The sequence below is a fragment of the Dendrobates tinctorius genome, unplaced genomic scaffold (genome assembly GCF_039654945.1).
Source record: "Dendrobates tinctorius isolate UK_male_01 unplaced genomic scaffold, ASM3965494v1 ptg000056l, whole genome shotgun sequence".
In the NCBI taxonomy this organism is placed as follows: domain Eukaryota; kingdom Metazoa; phylum Chordata; class Amphibia; order Anura; family Dendrobatidae; genus Dendrobates; species Dendrobates tinctorius.
This window is the reverse complement of record NW_027361724.1, coordinates 19,878,178-19,894,691: the sequence shown is the minus strand read 5'-3', so window position 1 is coordinate 19,894,691 and position 16,514 is coordinate 19,878,178.

The following is a 16,514-nucleotide window of genomic DNA, read 5'->3' as shown; positions in this document are numbered from 1 at the left end:
GAGGACCCTAAAAGATATTGTGCAATTTGTCCTGAGTGCGCTGATACCCCACATGTGGGGGTAAACCACTATTTGGGCGCATGGCAGAGCTCGGAAGGGAAGCAGCGCCATTTGACGTTTTTTCCTGGAATTGAGATCGGACACCATGTCGCGTTTGGAAAGCCCCTAATGTACTAAAACAGTGGAAACCCCCCACAAATGACACCATTTTGGAAACTAGACCCCCCAAGGAACTTATCTAGATGTGTGGTGAGCACTTTGAACCCCCCAGTGCTTCACAGAAGTTTATAATGCCCGGGCGTGAAAATAAAAAAAATCGTATTTTTTCCACAAACATGATCTTTTAGTCACCAATTTTTTTATTTTCCCAAGGGTACAAGGAGAAATTGGACCCCAAAAGTTGTTGTCCAATTTGTCCTGAGTACGCTGATACCTCATATGTGGGAGAAAACTACTGTATGGGCACACGTCGGGGCTTGGAAGAGAAGTAGTGACGTTTTGGAATGCAGACTTTGATGGAATGGTCTGCGGGTGTCATGTTGCTTTTGGAGAGCCCCTGATATACCTAAACAGTGTAAACCTCCCACAAGTGACCCCATTTTGGAAACTAGACCCCCTATGGAACTTATCTAGATGTGTGGTGAGCACTTTGAACCCCCCAGTGCTTCACAGAAGTTTATAACGACCGGGCGTGAAAATAAAAATATCGTATTTTTTCAACAAACATCATCTTTTAGTCATGATTTTTTTTATTTTCCCAAGGGTAGCAGGAGAAATTGGACCCCAAAAGTTGTTGTCCAATTTGTCCTGAGTACGCTGACACCCCATATGTGGGAGAAAACTACTCTATGGGCACACGTCGGGGCTCGGAAGGGAAGTAGTGACGTTTTGGAATGCAGACTTTGATGGAATGGTCTGCAGGTGTCATGTTGCCTTTGGAGAGCCCCTAATGCACCAAAACAGTGGAAATCCCCCACAAATGACCCCATTTTGGAAACTAGACCCCCCACAGAACTTATATAGATGTGTGGTGAGCACTTTGAACCCCCAAGGGCTTCACAGAAGTTTATAATGCCCAGGCATGAAAATAAAAAAATCATATTTTTTTCACGAACATGAAAAATTAGTCTCCTTTTTTTTATTTTCCCAAGGGTAACAGGAGAAATTGGACCCCAAAAGTTGTTGTCCAATTAGTCCTGAGTACCATGATACCTCATATGTGGGAGAAAACTACTGTATGGGCACACGTCGGGGCTCGGAAGGGAAGTAGTGACGTTTTGGAATGCTGACTTTGATGGATTGGTCTGCGGGTGTCATGTGCGTTTGGAGAGCCCCTGATGTACCTAAACTATTGAAACTCCCCACAAGTGACCCCATTTTGGAAAATAGACCCCCCACGGAACTTATCTAGATGTGTGGTGAGCACTTTGAACCCCCAAGTGCTTCACAGAAGTTTATAACGCCTGGGCGTGAAAAAAAAAATCATTTTTTTCCACAAAAATGATATTTTTGCCCCCATTTTTTTATTTTCCTAAGGGTAACAGGAGAAATTGGACCCCAAAAGTTGTTTTGCAATTTGTCTTGAGTATGCTGATACCCTATATGTGGTGGTAAAACACTGTTTGGGGCATGGCGGAGCTTGGAAGGGAAGGGGCACCATTTGATTTTTTCAACGCAGAATTGGCTGGAATTGAGATCAGACGCCATGTTGCATTTGGAGAGCCCCTGATGTGCCCAAACAGTGGAAACCCCCCAATTATAACTCCAACCCTAACCCCAACACACCCTTAACCCTAATCGCAGCCCTAACCCTAGCCCTAACCCGAGCCCTAACCCTAACCCTAGCCCTAACCCTAGCCCTAACCCTAGCCCTAACCATAACCCTAACCCTAACCCAAATGGGAAAATAGAAATAATTACATTTTTTTTATTTTATTATTTTTCCCTAACTAAGGGGGTGATAACGGGGGGTTTGATTTACTATTTATGGCGTTTTTTATGTTTGGCGGCTGTCACACACTAAGACGCTTTTTATTGTAAAAATAGTTTTTGCATCACCACATATTGAGAGCTATAATTTTTCCGTATTTTGACCCACCGAGTCATGTGAGGTCTTATTTTTTGCGGGACGAGTTGACGTTTTTATTGGTACCATTTTCGGGCACGTGAAATTTTTTGATCGCTTTTCATTCTGATTTTTAGGACGCAGAATGAACAAAAACCAGAGTTTCATGAATTTCTTTTGGGGGGCTACGTTTACAAAGTTCCGCGTGCGGTAAAATTGATAAAGCGGTTTTATTCTTCGGGTCAGTACGGTTACAGCGATACCTCATTTAGGTCTTTTTTTTATGTTTTGGAGGTTTTATGCAATGAAAACTATTTTATGTAAAAAATAATTATTTTTGCATCTCTTTATTCTGCGAGCTATAACTTTTTTATTTTTTGCGGATGACAGTATATTGCGGCTCGTTTTTTGTGGGACAAGCTGACGTTTTCAGCGGTACCATGGATATTTATATGCGTCTTTTTGATCGCGCGTTACTGCACTTTTTGTTCGGTGGTATGATAATAAATCATTATTTTTTGCTTCGTTTTTTATTTTTTAAGGGGTTCGCTAAAGGGGTTAACTAATGGGACAGTTTTATAGGGCGGGTCGTTACGGACGCGGCGATACCAAATATGTGTACTTTTATTGTTTTTTTTTAATTTTCAAAAAATGAATTTATTGGAGAATATCTTTTTTTTTTACTAATTTATTTAGCGATTTTTAAAAAAATTATTTTTACACTTTTTTTTTTTACTTTATTACATTGTCCCAGGTAGGACATCACTGTCCTGTGACAGATCGCTGATCTGTCACATCACAGATCACTGTGACAGATCAGCGATCTGTCACAGGCACTGCTGCAGACTTCCTCATGCCTGCGCTTTGCAAGCAGTGAGGAAGTCAGCTATCCTACCTACAGGCCCCCGAAGGTCCCCGTCGCCATCTTGGATGTAGGGAAAGAGCCCCCCGCAGCAGCGCTGCACATTGCGCTGCTGTGGGGAGCTCAGGGAAGCACAGAGGGAGCCCCCTCCCTGCCGATGCTTCCCTTTAACCCCCGGTACACCGCGATCGTGTTTGATCGCGGTGTACAAGGGGTTAACGTGTCGGGGGCGGTCCGTGACTGCCCCTGACACATTGTGCCGGGTGTCAGCTGTGATAATCAGCTGACACCCGGCCGCGATCAGCGGCGCTCACCACGTGGGCGCCGCTGATCGCTATGACGTACTATCCCGTCCCTGGGAGTTAAGTCCTAGTGCACATGGACGGGATAGTACGTCATATGGGATTAAGGGGTTAAAAAGGACGGGATTGGTTCAGCGGGTTTAGGGGAGGAACATTGGGGGGAGGCGGGCTCTGGGAGTGGGGCAGAAGTGCAGGAAAACCGCCACTTTGGGACTGGAAGCCGGAGTGAAGAGACCCACCCACCCTCCCCCTTGTTTTTGCTTCCGTTGGGATTACGTTTGCTTATATGGGTTGGGGCATATGTACGGAAGCTAATAGACGGATATATATAGAAGTATGTTGGCAGTTGTTTTGTCACAGTGGCAGAGTTGGTGGGGGTGGGGTTCTTGGAGTTGACGCTAATTCAGCAGGGAAGGAATTCTAAGTAAAAATCCGGAGAGTTAAAATTGTGTGGGTTGATCTGGAATTTGGTTATGGGCTCTGGATGGGGTTTTTACCCTGGGAGATGGTTGGTCGTTAGTCTTCCCGGAATGGGATGTATGGTGCCCTCGAGCTGGTGGTGTACTGCTGAGGGTAAAGTGGTGGTTGAAGTTCTTTTGGTTTGCCAAATGTTAAGCCAGATCTTTTGGAAGCTCCAAGAACCCTCCCCTCATGTTTTATGCATATAAAATTGCATAGTAATATTTATTGTTTAAAAATGTTTTTATGTTATTGTTTGTTAATAAACTGGCCGCTGTGGCCAAAATTGTCCAAAATAATTTTATGTGTAGTGCTTTTATTTTGAAGGGGGTGGCTTTTTTCCCTTTACAGGTTGGTGCGTAAGGGAGGCGGCAGGTAAGAAGCCATATTGGCCATTCATGGTCAAGGTGATTGCATCTTACATCGGCCAAAACTGCTGACAGGGTCGCTTTAACTTAAAACTGAAAATAAAGTTTACAAAAGTAGCACAAGACGGATTTCATACCCAGGTATCAGTGTAAGGCCGGGGTCAGACTAGCGTATGGCATTGGATGAGATATGCTAATTATTTTCTCCATCTCTTCCATTGCCGGGGTCAGTGGGTCACCCTCCCAGGGCTGTGGGGTACTCGGTACCGGGTCGGTGTCAGCGGGATGTGTCACAGCAGTGGTGATCCGGTCCGTGGCCCTGGGCACCCAAGTAATGGGGGAATGTAATGGTGGAATGTAGTTAGATGAATAGTTCGCGACTTCACCTGTGGTGCTCGGCAAGGGGGGTGTTAAGCCGACGCTGCATGCAGATCCACTGGGACTGATGGTAGGGCGCAGCAGAGATGTACAAGCTCCCCACAGGTGAAGCTGTAGTCCCAGGGCAGTGTAGATGTGATTGGCATGGGGATGTAGCAGTGCCGGAAAGGTAGGAAGCAGACAAGACACAGTGGGGTGCAATTCTGTACCTTTACTTGATAACGGCACTCCAGGTTCCTGATTACAGATGGTATCGGAGCGGGCTAGCCTGGAAGCAGCTCAGGATTCTCTCTCAGCAGAAGGGCTGTGCAGTCTCCTTCCTAGCGCTTATTTGAATGAAGTACTCCTAGTACTGACTTACACTGAAGTTCCTCTCAATTCTCTTCTACTCTCACTCCTCGTATGGCAGACAGCTGTAGCCGCTATTCCTCTCCTGGCTCACTGCGTGCTGTTGTGCCTCCGAGTCTTAGATGGGAGTAGGGCATTTACAGCCTCCTACTCCTCTGGTATCTGCTGTAGGACCATCAGTGTCCATACAGCTGTGGAGACCAGGCTCCAGATCATGCGCTCTCACTGTGAGGGAGCTCTCTTTCCTCAGCTCAACCTCCAGCTTCTCTCTACACATCTGCACACTTCACCCTCCACAGACTAACTAACCACTCCTTCCTCTTGGCCCACAGAGAGCACTCCTCCCCTTAATCCTGGTTCAGAGTTCCCCCTGCTGGCCTGGAGTGGAACTGTGTTGCATGTATAGGTAAACTGCTGGAGAGACCCATCATTGCCTCCAAGCCTGGCATTACCCTCCCCTGGAGGAAAGCAAAGCCAGTGTGGCGACCATACTCCTGGGGGCGCCACATTCCCCCCTAGTGAAAGTCAGCACTCTGGGGCTGAACAAAGAAAAACATGAATAATACATAACAGTTAAACAATAGGAATTGTACAAGATTTAAAAATAAAAAGTTACTAAAACCAAGTGTTTCAAAAATGGTGCTGTGATGACAAGTCCACAAACATCAATGTCTATGGTCCATTCCTGGCAAATGGTAAATTATTTACAAGCAAAGTTTTTGACCACACACAAGTCCTGTGGTTCAGTGTCCATAAAAATTCAAAGGGAACTCTTACAGGTTACCTGTAGGCACAAACTTGAAAACAGTTACATATTTACACAAACAATTTCAGTATTTACATTTATTCTATTATATACGATATTTAAGGGGCGGTATCCCTTGTGTGATGCGGGTAGACCTTCGTAAGACTGGTGTAGTGAGTAATGTACTGGATACACTACTGGGTGGTAAACTGGGCAGCATTCTCCTATGGACTCTTAGACTCACCAGGGGCAATACAGGTTCACCACTGGCAGGGCGAGGGTTCTCTGGCTCCACGGCTGGTGTGTCATCTGCTGCCTGTTTTTCCTGATCCTCAGGATTCTCTTGAGTCACTTCTTCCTGGGCTACCACTTGAGGAAATATCAACACTGGCACCACTATTGCATCATTCACTTTAGTCCAGTTCGCAGGGAATTCTCTAAGTATTGTGCTGACCGTCTTTTCTTCCACTATGGGTTGGATGTTATCTGGCTCTTCTTTTCTCTCTTTTAACTGGTCAGGGCACAACTTCAAATGATCTCTCGATACCGCTGCTGTGGTCTCTCCTCCATCCTTACTAGCAAGGCATACCTTAGTATTATCAAAATTTGAGGGCATAATGGTATAAGGTTCAGCTTCCCACTTATCATCCAACTTGTGCAATCTTCACTTTCTTTTCAGGACTTGCTCTCCCGGCGACAAAGGGACGGCAGGTGCATTTTGATTGTAAAGCTTCTCCTGCTTTTGTCTTGCCTGGGCTAGACTTTTCTCCACACATTCTTGAACTCTTCTATACTGTTGCTGCCTTTCCATGTCCCAGTCAGCATCTGGTGACGTTACTCCAGGGGTCAGGACTCCCATATCCAGATCAATAGGCAGCTTACCAGGTCTTGCTCTCATTAAGTAAGCTGGGGTGGAGGTGGAGGGGTGGAGTTCACGGGTATGTGGTTGTAGAGGTCTGCCAGATCTGGCAACTTCTCTGGCCACAGATTTCTCTCCTCCAAGGACAAAGTCTTCAGGAGGTCCATCACCACCTGGTTCATCTTCTCACATATGCCGTTGGTCTGTTGGTGATACGGTGTTGTCTGGATCTTCTTACAACCATACAAGCTACAGAATTCATGGAGCACTTCTGCCTCGAAAGCTGGACCTTGATCAGTGAGCACTCTCCCAGGATACCTATGTGGTCTGCAAAAATGTTGTTGGAATGCTCTGGCTGCTGTCCTGGCAGTTAGATCTTTGACAGGCACAACTACCAGGAATCTTGAGTAGTGGTCCACAATGGTAAGAGCGTAGATGTAGCCTGACCGGCTTGGAACCAGCTTCACATGGTCCAGGGCTACCAACTCAAGTGGCTGTTTGGTGATGATTGGCTGTAGAGGAGCTCTCTGGCTGTCTCGATCCTTTCTGCGCAGGTTACACTGTCCACACTCCCGGCACCACCTCTCAATGGATTTCCTCATACCAGCCCAGTAGAACCTCTCCCGGAGCAATACTTCCAACTTCTTCCATCCAAAGTGTCCAGCTCCATTGTGGTATGCTTCCAGGACCATTGATGCCTCTCGCTTCGGGACTACAACCTGCCAAACCAGCTCATGAGTACGGGCATTGATACTCCTCCGACACAGCTTTCTTTCATAGATAAACAGCTGGCCTCTCTCCTTCCACAACTGCTGAGTTTCTTCAGGAGCATCTGACTCTGGGCGTGAGTCAACTCGCGACAGTAGCTCCTTCACCAGGCAGACTGCAGGGTCACTATCTTGCATTTCTGCCCAATCATGATGGGGCAACGGATTCAGAGTGACCTCCTTCATGCCAGACTGTCTGTTCCTCACTCCTTGAGCACGTTGGGCCGCCAGTGGCCTGTGGAAGGGAGGTAGCTCTATTTCTTCAAGAGCCTCAGGGTCTTCTCCTGCATCTGGTAGGTTAGACATCCTGGACAGCGCATCGGCATTGGCCTTCTTGTGCCCTGCTCGGTACTTGATAGTGAACTCGTAATTAGACAGCCGAGCCATCGCTGCTCCAGTGCACCTAGCTTTCAAGTGTCCAAGTGGGTCAACGGATTGTTGTCCGTAAAGATAGTAAACTTGGCAGAGACTAAGTAATGCTTGAACCTTTCGGTGACAGCCCAGACTATGGCAAGGAACTCCAGCTTGAAAGAACTGTAGTTGTCAGGGTTCCTTTCAGTGGGGCGCAGTTTCCTGCTGGCATAGGAGATCACTCTTTCTTTTCCATTCTGTACCTGCGACAGTACTGCTCCTAATCCCACATTGCTGGCATCGGTGTACAGCACAAAGGGTTTCTCATAGTCTGGGTAGGCCAGAACTTCATCACCTGTGAGAGCCATCTTCAATCTGGTGAAGGACCTTTCCAACTCTTCAGTCCATTCAAAGGTGGAATTTTTCTGTTTGTTCTTTTAGGACTGCCCCACCAGAAGATTTTGCATAGGGGTGGCTATTTCAGTAAAGCCTTTGATGAATCTTCGGTAGTAGCCTACCAGTCCAAGGAATTGGCGTACTTCATGGAGGTTGCTGGGCTTTGTCCAGTCCCGGATGACTGTGACCTTGTCAGGATCTGATGCCACACCTTCTGCACTGACCACATGACCGAGGTACTGTACCTTGGGCTTCAGGAGGTGGCATTCAGAAGGCTTCACCTTCAGGCCAAAATTGGACAGAGCCTCAAACACTTCAGCCAGGTGTTCCAGATGATCTTCATAGGTCTTGGAGAAAACAATGACATCATCCAGGTACAACAGGACCGTCTCAAAGTTCATGTGTCCCAGGCAGCACTCCATCAGCCGTTGAAATGTTCCTGGAGCAGTGCAGAGCCCAAACGGCATATAATTGAACTCACAGAGACCCATTGGAGTGGTAAATGCGGTTTTCTCCTTGTCTGCCTCTGCCACGGGAACCTGCCAATACCCACTAGTGAGATCCAAGGTGGAAAAGTAGTTAGCAGTTTTAAGTGCAGCTAAGGACTCTTCAATTCTAGGTAATGGGTAGGCATCTTTATGTGTAATGCTGTTAATTTTCCTGTAATCAACACACATTCTCATGGTACCATCCTTTTTCTTTACAAACACTATGGGAGCTGCCCATGGGCTACAACTGTCTCTGATAACCCCTGCTTCCTTCATCTCTTTCAACATACTCTTAGCACATTGGTACTTTGTTCGGGGGTATAGGTCTGTACCTCTCCTTTATGGGTGGATGGTCTCCAGTGGGGATATGATGTTGAACCCCTTTTGCCTGCCCAAAATCCAGTGGGTGTTTGCTGAATATCCACTCATACTCTTGTGTCACCCTGTAAACCCTATTTCTCTGGTATGAAGGTGTAGAGTCAGTTCCCACCTGCAGTTGCTGGCACCACTCCTCTGGCTGCTTCACGGAGCCATTGTCCTCCACCTGATCGGATGAGACCAAGGGCTCTGCTGCCTGCAATGAGTTATTAACAGTGAGCAGCTTAGCAACTGTGGCGTACCGAGGTATGGTGGCCTCCTCTTCCCCACAATTCAAAAGGCGTACAGGTACTCTCCCCTTACGTACATCAACCACCCCTCTGGCTGTCAAGACAGTGGGCCTGCTATCAGAATATACTGGTTCTACCAATGTCTGGTAATCTCTCCCTCTGAGGCCTATAGCTGCCTGACACCATATCAACATTTCACACCTGGGGGGGTAATGCAATGGGGAAGGGATCACTCACTCTGACACTGCCAATTTCTCCGCCAGAGAGTTCTACCTGCTGTCTTTGCATCAGGGCTCGGATCTCCTTCTGCAGGACTCGTTGTTCTCCGGAGCCAGCAGTCTCAGCCGCCTGTTGCAACAAGACAATAACCTCGGACAGACAGTTTTCAATTACAGTGGTACCAAGAGTCATCATGGGATTACATTCACGTCGATCAATATCAACAACTATCAGACCCTGAGATTTCAGCTCTACCCGACCCACTTTAACAGTAACCTCTTTACATCCAATCTGCAGCAAAGTCTGACCGTTACTGACAACTATTGTCAGCTCATCAGTTGGGCCACGAGTGAGTTCAGAGTCAGCCCAATATCTCTTATACAAAATATACGGCATAGTGGTCACCTTGGAGCCAGTGTCCAGCAAAGCGTTCATGGGGATGCCGTCAATCACCACAGGAAGGATCGGCCTCCCTCCCACATACTTGGCTCGCCAGTTCCTTGGGCCTGCTGGTCCTACTCCTGGGGGTTGGCCCTCTGCCCCAGGGGTTGCTCGTTTAAAGGACAGTACCATGCAAGATGACCTACTTTGTAACAGTGACGACAGATGGGACGTCCGTCCTGGTTATAGAGATCGTTGTTCCTTCCTCGAAGTGGCGGGGTTCTCCTCCTCCGGAGCCACGGGACATCCTCTGGACTGGAAGCAGGCTGGACCTTTCCTTTGGAAGACACCTGCAGGGACTGCACGGTTTTAGTACGTGCAGCCAATTCTTTGGTCAACTCCTGGACCTGAAGACGCAGCTCCTCAGTTGGATCTTTATCCAGAGTCCGGGCATCAGCCTCCACAGGGATGGAAGGGAAAGATGTGGCTTCCTGGTGGTAGGTGATCGCCGGGCGCCTCAGGGGCGCTGGACGACCCTGATACTGTCCTGCGCCTTCTGTTTACAGCCAAAGAACCTAATCTTGATTTCAGCTGCAGTGTGAGTGTCAAAGGTGTGTATGGTGTCTTGTGTGCGTGTGTGTGTGGGGGGGGGCCTGCGGGTGTTGCTGGGGCTGTGCGGGGGTTGCCAGGGGGGTCTGTATGCAGGCAAAATCCGATGAGACTACAAGTCCCATCGGGCTATGCCTGCTACACTGACAGTGAGTGACATATTAGCCAATGATGGGACAGTAGTAGTCCCATCATCCGGCTAATGTGTTGAATGTAAAAAAAAGCAAATAAAAAAACCCATACAGAACATGCAACATATAAAATACAGATCATACATATAACATACAACATAACATAGAGTACATACTTACCAATCACCTAATTCCCCGAAGCTCTCATCTCCTTTAATAAAACTAAAAAAATAAACCAACCTATACTTACCTTTCTGCCGTAGTCCAGTTAATAATGACTGTCCCACGACGATCTCTGGTGTAGAACACTGACATCGGGTGATGTCAGTGCTGTACAGGGGCTCCCACGATGAACTGACAGCGGAGGCAATCCTCCGCTGTGTATGCCTCCGCCGCCGGGAAAGAGGTACCATAACCCTAATTCTCATGCAGCATTGCTGTAAAGTGAGAGCCTGAACTCAGGTAACCTCAGTGATGCACTGCAGGAGGCATTGTCTCCTGTCAGTTCATCACTGGGAGGTCCTATAGAGCAGTGACATCACCTGATGTCACTGTTCTATAGGGGAGATCGTCTTGGGACACTCGTTATTAATTTGACTGCATTGGACAGGGAGTATATGGTTGGTTTATTTTTTACTTTTCATTATAGGAGATCGAGGGTGTTGTTTGGATCTGGGCTTGCAATAAAAATATGAAAACGGTGTTGTGTTTTATTTAATTAAAATACTTTATTCTTATGTTTGTGTTTTAACTCTTTATTAAAATAAGATTAATAATAGATAGGCGTCTTATTGACGCCTCTCCATTATTAACCGGGCTTCATGTCACCTTACAATAGCAAGGTGACATTAACCCCTTATTACCCCATATCCCACCACTACACAGGAGTGATAAGAGAAGGGCTAAGTGCCAGAATTGAAGCATCTTATAGATGCGCCATTTCTAGGGCGGCTGCGGGCTGGTATTTGTAGCCAGGGGGGTCCAATATCCCAGCCATCCAACAGCAAGGAAGCAGCTTGCAGGTCGGCAACACAGACAACTGGAGACCAGGAAGCTGGTATGTCAGGTCTCCCCCTGTCCCAGGTCTCTGCCACTGGTTTTGAGGGCACTTCCCACCAGCGGCAGAGGGCCTCGGACAGGAATGTCATGCCCGAGTTCCTTCACTAGAGCTCAGTTTTTCAGAATGGCATCAAGGTGCTATCACACAGAGTGGAAAGCGGTTTTAACAACATGGACCACCGCTTCCAGTCTGTCAACAGTCGCCTTGACCGTCTGGAAGCCGACCTCAACAGACCAGTGCACCATTTTTACAGCAAAATTGAACGGGCCATGGCGGAACACCTTAGTCCTGATCTACAGCTGACTGTCCTGCAGGACTGCAACACTGCTTTCTTGCAAGCTATGCAGCAGAGTCAGTACGTGCAGCAGTCAGTGGTGTCATTTCCAACTGTGCCACCACTGACTCGCTTCACCTCACTACCTGCTTCTGCTGCATACCACCGCACGGCCACCTGCATTCCAAGCCAAACTGGACACCACTACACCACCGCAAGGCCGAGTGCTGCTGGACATTCCCCCGCCACCACCATGGTAAGTGTAGCTCCTGTCTGGACCACCACTGCCACCACCACGTCAAGGCAGTCACCCAGCTCCAGGAGGTCCAGGCACGACACAAGATCACAGGAGACACAAAAAGAGGAAAACTTTGACTGTCCCTCCCCCCTCACCTGACACTGTGACTCACCTGCCTCGACTTCCATCCCTGAGCTCCTTTCCCCCCAACTTTCGTCGCCCCTTCCCCTAGAACCCCTTCCTAACCTTCCAGCCATTCCTCGCCACTCCACACCCCCAACTTTCCACCATGTTCCCCCAAATGTCATTTCCAAAAAAAGTTGTTTTAATTTTTTCTTTTTAAATAAATTTCAAAGCCTGGTTTCCCCTAATACTGTTTGATTAATGTTTTTTTCACCGCCTACACACACTGCGCCGTACTCACACTGCGCCATACATTGTGTTTTTGCCACCACATAGCTCCATTAATGACACATGTTTTTTGTGTCATTCCTGGAGATATGTGTAGTCAAAAACAAATATATGACTTGTATTTTCACCACCAGTCCTTTCAGTCTGCTAATATTGCACAGACTGAATAGAGGATGGTGTTGAGTGCAAGGCATATCTATTGTTACCTTGCCAGGTATCATAAAGAGTGAATTGAGGATGGTGTGTTTTTACCATCATCATTTCACTCTTTGTGACACAAGGCCGGGGGATTCTAGATATACCTTGTAATTAACCACATTCTCTATTCAGTGTGTGGTGAATAAACTGAAGAGATGATGGAGAAAATACACGTCATATCTACAATACCCTGGCCTCGTATCATAACTATTTTTCACACCTGGGCAGGTGAATACACATGAGTTAACCTGCAGCGTCGCTTCAGTTTGCATTATCTATTGCACGCAGACTGGAGCGATGCTGGAGTTTAACTCATATGTGTATTAACCTGGCCAGATGTGATAACTTCACCATGACACCAGGCCTGGGGATTGTAGATGTTTTATAAACTTTATCATTTCTCCAGTCTGCGTTCATACTAAAGCCACAGTGGAGATCCTATATTAATATTTATTCTCAGATGGTCAGGTGTCATAAAGAGTGAAGGATGCTATTGCATCCCAAAATCCCTATTTGTTAAATCAGGCCATGTGATACAAATATGTATTATCTACACCGTTGCTGCACATTGAATACAAACTGTAGAGATGATACAGGTCATACAACTTGTGTGTATGTAGTCACCTGGCCAGGAGTCCTAGTAAATTCATGGTGCACAAAACACAGTATCATAAATTCACTGGGACACCTGGGCAGGTGATTATTGTATTTGAGTGTATAAAAACAGAGTGCACTCAGTACAGGTATCAAAACAGATTTTTTGTAACATACACACAAGCAAACAATTTTACACCATTTGATCTTGCCATTCCACACGTCCTACATCAGTGATAAGTAGGCCGCAAATTGGTCCCTCATTTAGCCAACTTCAACTGATGACCTGTGAGGGAGCTGTGTGAATTCAGGCAATGAGTTTGCAGCAGGTTTATCGGGTTCAAAGTTAGGATGATCTTTAGCCATAACAAAATTGTGAAGAACCACACACTCCTTCACCACCTCATCCACTGTTTCCATTTTAAGATTAATGGCTGTGCCGAGAATGCGCCATCTGGAGACAAGAATACCAAAAGCACACGCTACAGTTCTTCGCGCCCTGGTCAGTCTGTAACTAAAGATTTTTTGGGTGTGGCCCAGGTCCCGGCTGGAGTAGGGTTTCATCAGGTTTTGGCACATTTGAAATGCCTCATCCCTAACCATTACAAATGACTGTGGTGGACCTTCGGTGTGGGGAAGAGGCCGTGGCATGGGGACATTGAAATGGTTGCCATACAACCTCCGGCCCATGTCCGAGTTCTTAAAAGCCTGGGAGTCATTCCCACAGCCAAATGCCCCAATGTCCACTGCAACAAATAGACAGTCTGCATCCGCAACGGCCATGAGTACTGTAGAAAAGTACTTTTTATAGTTATAGTACTCCGATCCCCTTCTTTTGGGTTTGATTATCCGGATGTGTTTCCCATCCACCGCTCCCAAACAGTTGGGGAAATTGCAGACTGTCCAGAATTTTTCAGCAATATGTATCCACTTTTCCACGGTTGTCAGGGACATAAATTCTGGACAGAGAACGTCCCACAAAGCCCGGCAGGTGTCCGCAACTATTCCCGACAAGGTGGATATTCCAATTCGGTACTGGAAGTGGAGTGATGACAGGGTCTCTCCAGTAGCCAGGAATCTGCCAAACAGAGAAGCGAAACGAGCGTTGGGGCGACGGGGAAGCCAGCATCATACACTAACAAACATGTAAGTGCCCTTTCTCTGGGAGTTTCTCCTTATTACATTCATCTAATTGGCTGCACACCACTATATCACCGTTAGGTGTGGTATATACAAATAGATAGGTGGCATATTTTTGAGATTAGAGTCTCCATGTATTTAAATATAGGCTGTGCCTGTTTTAATTAAGGAATTTTTCCTTTTATTTAAATATGCTTACCCAGTATACATGAATTTAACAATTATGGGTGTTGTCTGTACCAACTAGTGGCCTACTGTATGATTAATTCTCATTACAATTGTATACAGGCTATGCCTGCTTTGAATTAAATAGTCACAGTGTATGCAGTTTATGGGCAAACGTGCAATATGGCTCCCTGTTTGGATAGCAGTATCCTTTTTTGTCATCTGTGAACAATTTGGAATGTTTGGATATTTTGTGTAGCAAATTGTGCTTAACAAAATTTGTATATTTTGGCAATTTAAACTAATTCTGCTGTGGTTGATTAATATTGCTCTGAGTTTTTGCCGTAATAATCATTCATTGGTTTTTTTTGTGTGTTATAACAATAATTCTGCAGGCTTTTGTTTACTACATGGCAGAACAATAATTCTGCAGGCTTTTGTTTAGTACATGGCAGAACAATAATTCTGCAGGCTTTGGAATAGTACATGTCAGTACAAAGAAAATTAAGCAGGCATTGGTTTGTAAATATCACGTACCGTAATGTGACCAGGAGCCATTCCTCAGGAGGAATTGCATGACGGAGCTGTGTCCTGTCTCCGGATGGCTTCTTGAACACGAGCAAGCAAATCCATGAAGCTTTCTTGGGACATCCAGGTATAGTTACTAAATTTCGCTGGGTTTCCCTGGAGCTCGTTGCAGAGGGTGTGGTACGCTCCACGGCTCTCCCAGAGTTCAATAATCGGATGTATCCACAAAGGCCCATGCTGCTGTCTTCGCTGTCTCTCTCTCTCCCTTTGTTGCTGGCAAGCAAATGCAAAAGCCTGAGCCAGCACGATGTCCAGATCCAAGTTAAAGTGAAAACTCGTCCAACGCAGATACATTTTCACAAAGGAAAAAGTAACCAAATCTGAAGAATTCAGCTGTAAACAGGGTATACATAAAGAATTCCCATGACACATGCCCACTGGTGTCCCATTGGTGGAGTCTGTTTCAAGAATTTTTCAAGGATTTTCCTCCTGTGAAATGTGACACCTAGACAACGCATGCGCATAAAAATACAAATGCATGCAAAAACGCATACAAACGCTGCGTTTTTTTGTCGTCATGCGCACGCTAATGCATAAAAAAATCGCTGCATTTACATGCGTTTGCAAGTGTTTTTTGGTTGCGTTTTATGTGTGCACGAAACACTGCACAAAACGGCGCAAATGTGAAAGTAGTCTAACTACCGCTGTTAAAAGGAGTATCGACGGTCATTAAGGGGTTAAATAACAACTGTTGCTCCTGCTGATGACGTCATGGAATGTTGTGGTTTCTGGTTCCACCCCCTTGCATTATGACATCACACACACACATTGTGTAAGGAGCTGCAGAGCCAACATTCCATTTGACAGTTGCAGACGGTGGAGAGACAGGTAAGTCGGTTCTATGTTTTCTCTGGTTCTGTCCTTCATTCTCTTCTATCATCTATTTCTCATTTATTTTTTATTCATTAAGGAGTCTTTATTCTATATGATACAAGCAGGTCCAAAACAAATAGTGAACCCCTCAGATTAGGTGATGTCCTAGTTTTACAGCATTTCTTCCAATAGTAAAGGGATATATAGGATGTGACAGGATTTATCTCCAAGTACAGAAATGACAATGACTTCCCGATTATCCATCACATTTTATTGGTTTCTGACTTTCTTGCTCATCAGGTCCATAGAACACTTATAACTGAGAGAATTCCCTCAGCCATAACTGGAACATGACGACTTCTTGATTTTAAGGCCATGAATTATTATAGAATCATCCAAATCTGGGAGATTAAAGTTATATCCTGTAAAACGAACACATGTAACCTGGAGACAATTATGGAATTGTCAGATGTTATTGAGACATTATAGTAATATGTAGTCTAAATCAAAAATATAAATCCAACCAATATTGGGAAATTCTTGTACAACACCGATGTATATACATATTAGCTCCATAGGTAGTGAAACTATTCAAATATTCCCCCACATTGGTAGGATTCATATTGTTTGATGCCTAGTATATTGGGCAATGCACTTCAATCAAAGCCAAATCCCAATCTACCAAAGGACCCCTTGA